Below are 15,052 nucleotides of genomic sequence, written 5' to 3'. Positions count from 1 at the left end.
AAAGTTCGATATGAACCAGCGACATTCGTTTTCTTTTAAAGCTAAATAAAGTCACCTATCGTAGAATTCTATGATCTGTGGATGCAGTATTAGATTTGCTATTACAGCAAGTACAGTCCCTACCGTGCTTCTTGAATCACATTCAAACCCAATGGACTCAAAAAAAGGTAAACGAGAATGAAAAAAAATCGTGAAATTCACCTTTTTAGCTAGCTTTACAATATATTTTATCCGTGGCTTAATTCTGCGCCCTTAGTTTATTTTGAAGGGTAGAAGAAATCTCTCCCGATGCTATTCTGCTGGCATCTGAAGGGGAGGATATCGATTAACAGCTGCTCCCGTACCTGAATGGGCGGGAGGGTCGCGGGGTGCAATTAACGAACAATTACGCGATCCCCGACACCTTTTAGCAATTTATGGATTCCTGGTACGTGGCTGCTCTTTTGCTCTTATTGTCTCGGGAAATAGCAGTTTTGAGAGAACCTCGCGACATAGGAGGGAAATTAAATGTCCGTACAAAACTGATAACCAAGTCAGATTTTTACATCTACTAAGGGTCAGTAGTGTATGCGTAGTTGTACCAGATGTCAGAGAGGTAGATACTTTCAGTATAGACTACCGTTCCGAAATGGTAGTAAAAGTTTTTTTTTTTTATTAATTTTTGTTATTTCACAATTTACTCATTTATAAATAATATATGGTATATTTGCGGCATCCTGAGTGGAAGAAACTATCAGCATCGACCCAGTGTAAGACCACCATTTAGAATTGAAACGTTGCTTGAAATAACTTTAACCGTGCCTGGTAACCAGATCTGAATAGCCAGATATTTCTACACCTTCATCATTTCCATCCCATTCTCATTGCCTTCAGCCTCACAACATACCTCAATTGGGATGCCATGGTCTTGCTCCAAAAGTTTGGGAGCAATTGGAACTCTCGTGCGGTATTCACATTCAAAAATATATCTTGAAATTCTTAATTAGGTAAACACAATTGAAAATCTTTCTAACATGAGATTTCATTTCCACAATTTCTTGTAAAATATCCGCCACCATTCACTGAATTCTACAACCGACAAAACCGCAAAAAGCTTAGAAAAAGTTAATTGAAATTTAGTTTGGATAAACATGCTCCAGAGGGGTAGGGTTTAGCTTAAGGTTTTGGGGTTTTTAAAAGTGGTCACGTGGATGTGGATGGATGAGGGTGGTGGGCGAAGGCTGTATGTTGGTTGGGACGGATGGGGTTGGGGTTGGTTGAGGTTGGGACGAAGGGTTTGGCTGACAGGCTCGTGGGGAAAACCCGCATGGATTAAGGCTGTGGAATTGATCCGGACGTATCGGACTAACGACAGTGATGCTAAAAGCCTGCGAAAGCCCGACCAAAAAACAGCTTTGATCGTTTTTATTATTACACACACAATCTTGTCTTGTATAGACTAACTAAAATCACGCTATTTCCCCAAATGGGTTCAAAGCCTTTTGATTCAGCTAAATTAAAACATTGTCTAATATTCTTCTTTTATCCTGACTCTTGGCAAATTCTCACTGGAAGTTTGATTCACTTGTTCACTTGTAACACCCCCTGACTTATCATTTTACTTTCATTTGTAGTAACTTAGGATGATTTATTTGATTTTTTCACGTCAAGTTTTACTGTTACATGTACTAGAATACTTCAATGCGCGTACATATTATACAGGTTTATAAATAAAATAAGACGAATCAGAGCTAGACAGTTTGTTCAACTAGGTTTTTTGTTTTGCTTGCCGAAATTAATTATATCTAGTGATTGATGCGTTAAATATATCAATAACATCCTTATAATCATTACCCAAACTCTGCATACAGCCAACGATAGTATACTATTGTGAAACCGTGTTGGAGTTGTCACAGTAATACGTAGATAATGTCTCGATATTGGCTTGAGGAATGAAAATAAATAATGTATAATAATATATTATAATAAAACAAATATGATTTCATACTGAAGATGTCTTTAACGAGCTGAAACCGGTTACAGCGGTACAGCGCTATCAATTATTAAATTTTTGATTTTATAGTCTTTAATTATTCAACATTAAACGTCAAGATATTCCTTTGTAATACCCATTTTGAAGTTAATAAATCTTAAGAATTTATTTTGAATTCTTTCTATCATGTGTACAGCATTATATTTATTGTTAATTATTTACATGACATCAATTGGTGGCCACACTGTTGAGTTGTTGTATAATTTTTAAACTTTTGTACAATTAATTTTGTGGTTTGAGTGTTTTTAAGTTTGATGCATACTCTTGATACAAAACCCATCTTTTTCTGATCTTTATCAGATGTAACTAGCTGTACCCCGCCACACATTGCTGTGACTCCTTCCATAACTTTCAAGAGCATTCTCCAACTTTCCGGAACCTTCCAGATTCACCGACACACTCCGCCACACAGTGGGCTGAAAATCCGCTTTCATAGACATAGAGACTTGAATTTTCAGGGGTATTTTTTTTGGCTAGAAATGGATTCTGCTGATCATTACTATGCTATAAAATGTCGTACGAAGCAATTGCGTGTACAAATGAAGGAGTTATAATTTTTTTAAGAAAAATTTGTATGGCGCTGACATTAAAAATGAGGCTATCTCTGGAATCATAAGGTTGGCCGTTCTATCTTTACACACAGATAATACTACTATTTATTTGTATTTTTTTGACATACTTCATATTGTGGCGCAAGGTGCGATTTTTTTTTTTTAAATCCTCAAAGTTGAAAAAAACCCTTTTTAATGTTGATGATTCATTTTAATGCTTAAATGCTTTTAGGCTTGCAGTGTAAATAAAATATTGTAAACTAGACAAAGCATACTCATATGTAAAGCATTTAAGCATTAAAATGAATCTTCAACATAAAAAAGTTTTTTTTTCAACTTTGAGGATTTAAAAAAAAAAAATCACAAGTTTCGCCACAATACGAAGTATGTCAAAAAAATACAAATAAATAATAGTATATTTGTGTATAAGGATATAATGGTCAATCTTATGATTCCAGAGAAAGCCTCATTTTTAATGTCAGTTTCATACAAATTTTTCTTAAAAAAATTATAACTCCTTCATTTGTACACGCAATTGCTTCGTACGACATTTTATAGCATAGTAATGATCAGCAGAATCCATTTCTAGCCAAAAAAAAATACCCTTGAAAATTCAAGTTTCTATGTCTATGAGAGGCGATTTTCAGTCCACCGTGCGCCACTCAGTTTAGAACTTTATAAAACCTTGAACGTTCTCCTTCCAGAACCTTCTAGAGAATTCGAGAACCTTCATGAACTTTTTGGAACCCTCCCGACTTACCGACACAGTCGGCAGCCCATTCTGAAATAATCTGAAGCATTCGCGGCCTTCCCACAACAAAGAACATTTTTGTCATCCACTTCCACCCACGCTCAGCTATCCCTGCCAATCTCTCTTACTTTCGATGTGACACCAAGGGCTATCTACCACCATAACCACCGGTGGGTGGCAATGGCTGGTTATGAATAAAATTAGGCGGGTAGGGAAACGTTTAGGTTTTCATTATATAAATGCATTGAAAGCATGAATGATAGCTATTTTTTTACAAGAGCTATAATTCTTTTCATTCATTACAGTACTTCAAACTTATATATTTATTGAAAATCGGGTTATTTAAAACACTCTTTTCGTTTCTAACTGCCAACCCCAAAAGTCTACTTTTGCACGTTAATCCGACCTTCTGCATACATTTACATGTACATCATGACCCCGACTTCCGTCGCATCTCTAGTATTTATTTATTATATCTAAAGAATAGCCCGACATAAAGCAATATTGCGCTAAAAATGTCACCCTTCGCCCATAAAACATTACTTTAAAAATTAATAGCCAGAAAGTTCGTAAATTTTTAAAACCAACCGCCCGACAGTGCGATTTTTCAAGCCATGAAATTTCAGGCGCGCTTTATTTTTTACCACAAAACGTACTCGCGGAACGTCGAGCCATATTTCAAGTTGATAAGTTCATTCTCACGCGTTAAAAGTATAGTCGGCGCAGAGCTTTTGTGGCAGCGAGGCTGCGTTTTTGCCTGAATTCACCATTTTGGAATTTACGACACATCGATGGGTTATTATTGAAACTGTAACAAAAGCGTGCGCTTTTAGCGGTGGACGTAAATTATGATTTTTCACAATGGCCGACTGTCGCGCTGCAAGCCAAACTACTGTGCGAAAACCAAGCTTTTGTGATGTTTCCGTGAATATTTTTAACAAAAGGAGTCTAAATGTTTTGCAAGAGTTGTCGCTTTGTAAATCTTGTCTTCAATATAATTACTAATTAAACAAAATGTGGTATAATGTGATGTAACATTATAAAATTCAAAATAGCATAATTTTTTTTTTAATACACATAATGGTGCCGCCGTTCTTACAATAGTTGATGATCTATTGGTCAACATCGTTGCCTTCCAAGCAGTTGATTGGGGTTCGATTCTCGGCTGAATGTTTTTTTAAACCTCATAATAATATATATTTATATTCATTTAAATTTTTTTTGTAAAAATAATAATCAATGTATTTTCTTCGACTTGACATAATTTTGCAATGCGCTAGTTCAATTATAATTTTATAATCGAATTTCGTTCAAATATGAATCACATTCTGTAATGTTTGTTTCATTGATGATCTGACTATGTTAATTCAGCTGATTTTGGATTCGTATGGATTGGTTTCGAGTTTTTAAATGCAAATTCATAATATTATGTTAAATATCGTCATGTCTTCCTTTTCCTTTAACATATTGATATTTAGTCTTCAGTCAACGAATTTAATGGGTCTATGCAAAAACGAGCACATCCTAATAATTAATTATTATTGTTTAACCCCTAGAGCATTTTTGGGAGATATTTCTCCCAGCCTGACAAGAACTCGAAAAAGTCGTGCTATCTCAATTTGTATTAGGTACTATTATTTACATGTTGTAAACAGTGTTAGAAGGAGAATACCATGCTTTGTATTTGCTTTTAAAAAATATACTACAGACAGACGCTAGCGAAAATTTTGAAATTATTCTATGAAACTACATTTAGCATTGAAAAATATTTACAAATTTTATAGGTTTACAATTTTTATTGTTAATATTTTTGTGTAAACGCACAAAAGAGAAGTGACGGTAATTTTATAATATCTTTATGTAATTAAATGTATTTACGCGACTTCGAAAACTTAATCTCTGTTTGTATTCAAAATTCAAAGTTTTTTTTAATTGCATGTGTCGATTTGTAATACATACTAATATCTGAAAGAGTCTCTCATCTGGTTTCAAAAACAATCTTGTAGTTTCAATGCGTTCATAAATAGAGATTTGAATTTGAACGTAGAGCGATAATATTTGATGGCATAATTATATAGTCGATGCCATCAGGGTTTATAGAGTCGTAACATCCCTCCATATATTTTCTGTGAATTATTACAAAGTAATGCTTGTCCTTTATAGGTAGCTTACAGCATCTTTTTAATGATTTTAATCTCGGATTTTCATTTCCTAGAACCACGTTTACGTTGACGTGAAGCGGATATGAAGTCGATTTATCGATACAACTTTAATGACGGAGCTATTTAATGACTGTCGTAAGGCAAGCTGTGTGCTTAGTTGCTTCAATGTAGTACTTCACTCTTCTTATGCGTCTTCTCGTTATTTTAATTTTTCGTTATGAAAGTATAAAATAATGTTTCGAAACACTGGGGAGATAAACTAATAAAATCGTATTATGGGTGTGTCCGTGAACCCGAAATAGGCCCCAGTTTTCCTTCGGTTAAATATGTTCAATTATCGAAACTCTTTTTTGAACAGATATTCAATTTCTTGGTCTGTTTGGGCCTAGGAGTCGAGAGGCGAGAGTTTTGTTGTTTTTGTTGAACCTAAATTGGCGACTTCAATTTTTTTTCAAATTGGCGTACATCTCTCTTCTAGGGTTTAACTGGTCAGTAATTCGAAAGTTCCTACTTGACAATTTTTTTATTGATTCTTCTCAAATACAAACTCGTATTTCTTAGAAGTCATATTATACTTATAAAAAATACTATTATAAATATAGTTGTATTTTTACCGTATTCGATCAGCTTTTAACAAAGGGTACTACATTTGATGGTCATTTATGAAAAACTAATAATAATTGTTAATACTCTCCTTTTTTATTTGTTTTTGTCAAGTCTAGAGCAATTATTGAAAAGAAAGTAATAAAACTATGGCGAAAAAATGAAAAATGAAATGAAATGAAAAAATGAAAAACTATGGAGAAAAAAATTGCATGTCTCGAATTTATCGGTCCAATATCCATAAAAATAGCAAAAGAAATAAAAAATGCGGTCTAAATATAGCTTTCAAAACCAATAATAACATAGGAACAAACCTTAAAAACTCTAAAAGTAGAAATCCTAAACTTAATAATAGTGGCATATATGAATTTAAATGTGACCACGCCGACAGCAAGGCTACTTATATCGGACAGACGGGAAGGGCTTTCTCAACTAGATTCAAAGAACATATAAGTTGTTATAATAATAAAAGCACCTTTTCAAAATTCGCAGAACATCTCTTAGTAAATAATCACGTCCCGCTTGACAACAATGAACTTAAACCCTTGCACATAGAAAGAAAGGGCCTTAGATTAAATTTACTTGAACAATTAGAAATCAATAAAAGAACCAATGACCCTAATATAATATTAATTAATAAAGTAAGGAAAATTATTTATTCCCCGCTTCTAAGTATGTTCACAAAACCTAAACAATATAACACATTCAAATAAATTAATAACTACTACATCATTATTGAACAATTAAGATAACATTAATGTGGGGAAAACAGACTTCAAAATACCCCCACAGAATATGAAATATATTGTCACAATTATTTTTATCAGTAAATTGGTTTAACCGGCAATAAATCACTTTAAATTTAGGAGGGGGTAAAATAGAATCATATTGATAAGTCGTCTAAACGTGGCTAAACCACAGTTTGAAAATGGCCTTGAAAGCCGAAACAGCTGTAACAATAACCAAAAAATACTTGCAGAACTTAATAATTATATTATTAAATTTGATTTTAATTAAATTTTAAAAATATTAAATGGAGTTCTACGAATTAAACACAAAAACAATAAATAAATAAAACTATGGCATTTATAGCGTAAAATACAAGGTGGTTTAAAAGTATTGTCAATGATGATTTGCAAAAATTATGGCACATTCACATTACGACATTACTTTTGCCCCAACTTGTAGAGTAAAATAGTTGCGGTAACCAAGAATTTATAGGCACACAATTTTTAAATATTTAAAATTAGAACCTCTTTCTTAACTTCGTAGATCGAAAACACACATCTGTAAATGGATAGCGTCAATTTTGATTAGAGTGCTATCATAATAAATATTTATTTAAGTTCTCATAAAATCGTTAGTCTCAACACTTTTGATAGTTTTATGAGTAAAGATATAAGTATAGCTCATAAAACTCCGATGATAAGCTCTCACAATCGGGCACTTACTTCATCTTATTGCGGCATCTACTCTCTCAATCTAGAAACATTTATTGTTTTAATAAATAATGTGGCATTCAATGTTTAGTCCCACATGCAGTACTTAAATGGTTTGCTAAACTAGCCATACCTTTTTATCAATAAATCATCCAATCCTCATATTCCTAGAAAAGTTGAAATACAATAAATATACTGAAAACAATTAAATTTTCAAATGAAATATCTGAGCTGCTAATCGAACTCTTGTAAACGGGAACACTCGTGTATCAATATCGTGGCGTTATTTTTGAACTATGGTGTTCTTGGACTAAACCTTCATTAGGGATTCCAACACTATATATTATGCGGAGATGAGTGGTGTTAGTGTGGATACTTACCAATGATCGAGTACAAAAGTAACCACTGTGGTGTGTGTACATTGTATTATCGATCTGTCAAATAGGTAGGTACTCGAGCATCAATGGGTCTTTCGTTTGAATTGTATGAGATGCTAATCAAATAATACGTACATTTTATCATAGCATAATTTGATCGTTTGGCCTATCAGCAAGAACCCGATAGACTTTAATCACACGAGCGCATTTGGATCAAAAAATATCGATATAATTTTTTTACAAACTTTTTTTTTTACTTTTTACTTTTTCTATCACACTTCGCTACTATTCACACCCCCACGCGTCGTAACGGATCACGTGATATGGAACGAGACGGAGTAAGTATGACGTGAAGGGTTAGGTAAGGTTATGTACGGTAATGTTGTAACAAAACGAACTACGTCTCACACGATGTTCCGTTTTTCGCAGTGGCGACGTGTGATTTTAATTAAAAAAAATTTTCATAGGACAGCGACATGACTTCTACATTTTTACTCCAAATATGATCAGGCATGTGATGCACATTAATAATTAATGTATTATAAGATACTCCAGTGATAAAGATTATTGCTCAATAATATACGTATATTCAGGTACCTCAACAAACGCCGACTCTGCATGTATACGTTTTTTACAAATAAATTGTACATAGAAATAATTTATCGTTATTTAAAAATTTATATTGTAGTATTACCACTTGGAGGTGACCTATGGCAGAGGTGTTGGTTATCCAATAAGTGGTTCCTGGGGCGGCGGTAGCCAAATCCGACTCCCAAATTGAAATAGCACAATGAAATTAATACAAATACTTATATATGATAAAATGTGGCGTACGTGATGAACGAAAAAAGGGGAGTGGAGAAGCTTTAAAATTATTTAACTTAAAATTTGAAAATTAAAATTAAAAATAGTGGACAGGATAGATATCTCTGATCAGTTATTGTATAGATTTTGCTCTGCAGGTGGGTGACAATGAAATTCAGTCATCCGTGCATTAAGCACCTGGATTCATCTGAATTATGTTGTTTGACAAAAGAGGGCACCACTATTCCTGTTTGGTCGATTTACGACTAAAAGATTTAAATATTTTTGTCACAAGAAAAGTGACAGTTTTTGAATTACAATGTGTTAATTCAAATTTTGTTCTTAATTAAATTCTACTCTCTTGAGAGGTTGTCGTGTCGATCATTATTTCACGGTGCGAATGCAAGTTTTATTTTGCTGATTGCCGTCCGCTGCCGAATTTGGAGATTAAGGAATTGCTGCCAATCTCAATGCGAGTGATATATTCGGTGAGTTCTCTGTTTTATGTATTTGGTGGCTGGATGATAATTTGTTACTCTGGCTGCAGAGTGAATTTTGTAATCAATCTTTTTTTTCATAGGGAATTCATTATTCCCTGATGGTCTGTGTGGCTTACAATCCAGACCATTATCAGGGAGTAAGGATAATTTATGGCGTAAAAGTGAATGGTAGAATAAGTCGAGAACGTGGGTAATCTTTTTTCGTTCTTTAATATTATTTCCACCTTTAAAATGCACCCAGTTTTCCGATACACTAGAATGCCCAGCCTCAAAACCTTGCTTCAAATTGATCACAACCCTTAGCAACGCCGGGTACACATCAACTAGTTATTAATTAAAAATAGACTAGAGTTCCTTACTGAGACACCACACCACCCTTTATGTTAGCCTTGCGTCATGTTTCCTGTTTGTATGTGGTGGATGAAAGTGAGTTGTGACTGTTTGCCCATGGTCCACGGATGCCGGCAGCATGTGGTTCGCTGCACCGCTCTGGGCCCTCCGCTCCTATCTGTAATTAGCTCAACTACTCTGCTAAATGAAACCGTCAAAGCTCGGTCTACTTGCAGTAAAAGGCGTTTGCTACTTGCGACGTCCACTCAACGGTCTAAATGCTCTGGAATAAAGTTTTTAATTATGTGAATTTAAATTATTGTACGACAGATTAATCACCCATTTACCCGAGTGAAACATCGACATAGATTTTTATTGAAGGAAGTGAAAAAAGATCTTTATATTTTTTTAAGTATTTTAAAATTGTAGTATACGTATAAAATACCTGAAAAAAACCCTTGACTCTGTGCAGAAACGGGCGGTCCGTTTGATAGATTCCACAATCTTAACAAACGGACTGCAATCTTTAGAGCACAGGCGTCAGGTAGGTATGCTGTCCTTGTTCTACCGGTATTACAATGGAAGATGCTCTGAGGAACTAGCGTCAATGATCCCTTCGGCACCGGTGCGTAGTCGGGATACACGACAAACGCGCGCCCAACATTTGTACACGGTTGACATTTGTCACATGAGAACGGGTCGCTTCTACGATTCGTTCTTAAGTTCAACAGCTCGGCTGTGGAACGAGCTGCCGGCCTCTGTGTTTCCTCCCTCCTACAACATGGGACTCTTCAAGACCCATGTTCACTCCTTCCTCTCCACAAAAAGACCCTCCACACAGCATCCCCAAAGATGACATAGGCCCTGAGGGAAATTATTTTCTTCAGGGCCTCCTGTGTGGAATTAATATAAAAAATATGTATATATATATACGAGTACGTCTCTGTATACGACATTACAGCATTTTACGCCACACAGAGTTTTTGTGTAAGAGCGACGTTTTTGCTTCGTTCTGCCGTGTGGTATCTTGGAGAAGTCGTTGTGACGACCACTATTTAGTGTTGATTAGTTCTTCAAAGAAGTGAATGTCGTAAAAGGAACGCAATTCTGTTGTTACAGCGTGGAGCTTCAATCAAGTAGTCTTTATCAGAATGTCGAAACTAGTCAACCAATTCATAGCACTGAATTTTTTATGCAAGTCTGATGATTTTGTCAATCGTCAAGCAAATAATTACAATTTTTTTCTTTTAAAAAGACTCAATTCTCAGAATTTATCGGAAAATTTTTCTTTTTGGAAAGATCATTGAACCAGAGTTACAATCACTTCCAGACAGACCCACGATCGAAATTAGTGTGTTTAACCGTTGAACTAGAATTACAATCACTGACAGTGAGACTTACAACCGAAGTTAATATATTTGACCGTTCAACCAGAATTACAATCACTCACAGTCAAACTCACAAACGAAAATAGTTTGATTATCAATTTCGCGGCGTAGTTCCACAGCGCAACACCATCCATACGAAAATAATAAATTCGCCTACAAAACATATAACTCCTTTCTGAACACAAATACGCCATCAACGTAAATTCAAACCGCTAGATTCCTCCCCTGCCACAACCCTTTAGCCCGCGATGGATACCCGCCATTATTCACATTGATTATTCACCCGCTGAAGGTTCTATTTTTTTCTGTCTTAAAAAATGGCGCGAACTCCCACTCCCACCCTTTCCGCTGGAAACCGCGGAGCCTTTCCTCAATTTTTCTTCCCTCACCGTACGTGTTGAAATCCCAACATTCACTATCTCACCTTTCACCGTGGGGTTAAAATGCTGCCGTGGCGGTCGCTAAATAAATAAATCATTATTAAAGATATTAGCCAGTACAAAATACGCGTTAAGAAAATGGAGTTCTTAGTCGTAGTATGATATAATTAAATCTGACCGAAGTGGATAGAGTTGGATTAGCTCGGTGGTAGGGCAAAGCCCCGACGTTTGAGGTTATTTTCTCACGAAAACGGCGCTATACAAATAATGCAATCATTATGTTTGGTTGAGGTCAGTGGTTCAATTTCTAGAGGCGACCGAATCTTTCCTGATTTCTCAGTTTCAAATGTTTGTTTGGGAGTCGCTAAACATTTTTCAATGATTAAAAAATTACCAAAGCGCTTTTCAGCAACATTTTCCCTAAGGACCAGAGTTTATTTTTCTTAAGAATTTGATAATAGTTTCTTTTAAAATATTTTTTTTCTCCGTGTAAATAAACGGTTATTCTATTTCTTCGCAGTTTAATGAATTTGTTTTTAATTTACGAAGGATAATAAATCATTTACGATACATTAATGGTTATTTATCAATTGTGTAAACTTTAAAATACGTTTATTAGCTTGGCCCTTATTATGTATATGTGCAACTTAATATGTTCTTATCTTACATACACCCTTAATTGCATATTGTAATCGAACTACGACATACCATTACGTCGTCTACGAATTTGATTCGATTCAAAATATCATCTGATTGTAAATTGTTGCAGAAAAACACCATGATTATGAAAATATTGTTTTTTTCTTTTATATGAAAATATTTTTTTATATATTATAAATATTTTTAATTATTTAAAAAATCGTCTGTAACTTGCCGAATATCACACCTTACAGAATTATCAAAACTTCTTTGAAGTTGTTTTTGTGTGCCAGCTAGTCGAGAGTGTTCAAACAAATTTTATATCTCTTAATGATTTTTTTTTGTGGTTGCTTATTTTTTATTCAAACATTGTAATATTTTATTAGATAGAATATTTGATTTTTTACAAAAAATGGAAAATTAAAGTGATTGATGTTTTAAAAAAAATCTGTCATACGTAAATAATAAAATAATCTTTTTTAATCTAAAAAGTCATGCATTTTAGGGTTAAGACTCTTATTTACTTTTGGGAGCTCCCTTTGCCTTTGCCTCGAGTTATATAAGTATTATTATAAGTTTAAAAATCAGAGACTTTGCGTGTTCCTTTCAGATTGCAGATCTGTTGGAGGTCCTTGCCAGTTACGGTTGACATATAGGTTCTTATTTTTTGTTTCCTTCTCATTTCGCATTCAAGGGAGTTTGCGAAGACAGACGGCCGCACGTCGGGACGTCGGGCGTCGGGCGTCGGGGTGCAAGGTGTTTCCTAAACAAAAGATTCAACTTTTAAATAAAACGATCTATTAACCATTAAGTAGGCATCAACATATTGAAAAAAATTTTCTCATGCGTGTTCGTGATTCTGACATAGAATTTAAATCTAAACGATCTTGGTTCGATTCCTGTCGCAGCGTAAAGATGTTTATTTTGTATTTTTATATACGTCAATGAAACAAAATGGTACCTACGATTGTTGACATGATAGGTATAACACAGTGGTGTACATTTCGTCATTTTAAACTTAAAATTAAAAACTTGAAATTCAATTTCAAAAATGGGATAAATTTAGCCTCCTGCCAAAAAGATTGTCCATCCCTGGTGTAACCCATACGAAACAACAGTGCTTTTGACAAATATTAACGTTCTTTTAGCCATCAAAAATAATAACAGCAATATGATTTATACGGTTTCCCGATGTTCCGACATTAGAATAGCATACAGTACACACAAAATAAAAATACATTGATAAATATAATGTGTACAAAAATGTTATCACTCATTCGAGGAGATAAGAGTAGTAGATTAGATTTCAAAACGTCCGGATTCCGCGTCAGTTGTTCCCCCGACAATTCGTCCCTGACTCTTGATTTCCCGGACGGTTGATCCCTCTGCCGTTAATTTATTTGTAGTATTTTAAATAGGTACATAATTATCTATGTCCATAGACATATGAATATTAGTAGACCTGCCCTAAGTGATTAAAAGCGTATTATCCCCACTCCCCATACCGGTTCCATTGAGCCGGCTGGGCTCGCGTATGGCCTCAAATGAAATTTGAAAACGTGACGTCATCATTCTTGTGCGAACTATGGTCGAGGCATCATCGGTTCATTTTACGAAATAACACGGCAAAATGTTGACTTGTACTATGAAAACTTGTAAAAATAGATGTGAAAAAGAGAATAAACCCAATTGTCGTATTACATTCCATATAATATAAGCATTATTTTGCTTTATTTTAAGCATATTCACATCGTATAATATGAATCAGTTGTTACTATCACATCGAGAAACGTCTGGACGCGAAACACAAAGCTGGTTGGTTGCTGGGAAGTAAATTATGAACATTTATAAAAGTGTCTTAACTAAATACTCTGAAACTAACTACGACTCTGCAAACAGAAGAAATTTACTTTGCCGAATTTGGACTTCGCAAATTAGTTCATAACGTGGCGAGTAATTTGCGCTCCCATGTAAAAATGTCTATTCATTTAAAAGCAGATTTTACTTTTAAGAACTAAATGGTGATATTATAATGCGAGATGCCTATTTACTGTCAGATTGATTTATTGACGAATCACAGTCAGCTTAACCCCCTTCGTTCTTCAACAGTTGATTTTACCCCTCACCATTATCTTCTCGTCTATTAATTCCTATGTCTGTGTCTATGTCCTAATACAATCCTATTGTAAATAGAAAAACTGTAATCATAAAAATAAACCCAAATAAGCATTCATTATTTAAAAATATATTTTTTAGAATAAAAAATACCATATTTTCGTAATTTACGTTTAAATTTGTTTATGTTTTCGTCTAATTTTATTTCTTCTGGTAAATCGTCACCTCTGCATGTTGAAAAATTACAAATATTGAATATTGCTAATTTACTAAGCATTTTTTCAAATTATTCGTAATCTGGTTTAATACGGGATTACAGGCCCTTAAATAATGAATTGATAGGTTTCCTAATAAACTTTCTAGTAAAATTCAAATGTATTATCACGATGTCGGAACACGTGTAAAAATTCTAATATTTTCGGATTTCGTCATTGTATATTATCAAGACAAATGCAGGTGCAAGAACACCGATATATTCCGATATTTTAGAAATTTATTAAATGTTTATCAGGAAATGGCCGGCAATCCCGTTTTCAACCAAATAACCAGAATTTTTTTATATATTAGCAATACCTACTCAATAAGTGGAATCTTATTGAAGTACTTTTCTTCGTCTCATGTGTGTGTTTGTTTGTATGCCGGTTTTCTATTTTTCTTAGAAATTCAATTATAGTACGGCCATTTATATATATATTCATTCGTATATTCCATTTAAATATATTCATTATATATATTTTTTCATTATATTCATTATGTATATGCCATTTATAAATATTCATTCGTACGGCCATAGATTAAGCCCGTCGTCTCACGGGTCGGTAAGCAATCGACATAAACCGAGTGCTGCGCTCGCAGAAAAGTTCGTGAGGTAACGGTCTGCAGCGCAGTTCAGTATGGATCTTTTCTGCGCAGGGTCTTCCAGCATTTGGTTTATGTCGAATGCTTTCCGAGCCGCGGGAAGAATAATAAAAAAATATTAAA

At 34.3% G+C, this 15,052-nt stretch overlaps 1 protein-coding gene across 13 annotated transcripts in view; it reads left to right on the top strand.

Moving 5' to 3' along the window:
* The window catches only part of rg (A kinase anchor protein rugose), a 941,488-nt gene that overhangs the window by 350,002 nt on the left and 576,434 nt on the right, over positions 1-15,052 (top strand). The gene's annotated exons all lie outside the window — the stretch shown is intronic.

This window comes from Hesperophylax consimilis, chromosome 21 (assembly GCF_061612785.1).
Source record: "Hesperophylax consimilis isolate HC1 chromosome 21, BYU_Hcon_1.0, whole genome shotgun sequence".
Taxonomy (NCBI): domain Eukaryota; kingdom Metazoa; phylum Arthropoda; class Insecta; order Trichoptera; family Limnephilidae; genus Hesperophylax; species Hesperophylax consimilis.
The sequence above is the reverse complement of the archived record's forward strand: the minus strand, read 5'-3'. Positions and strand labels throughout refer to the sequence as shown.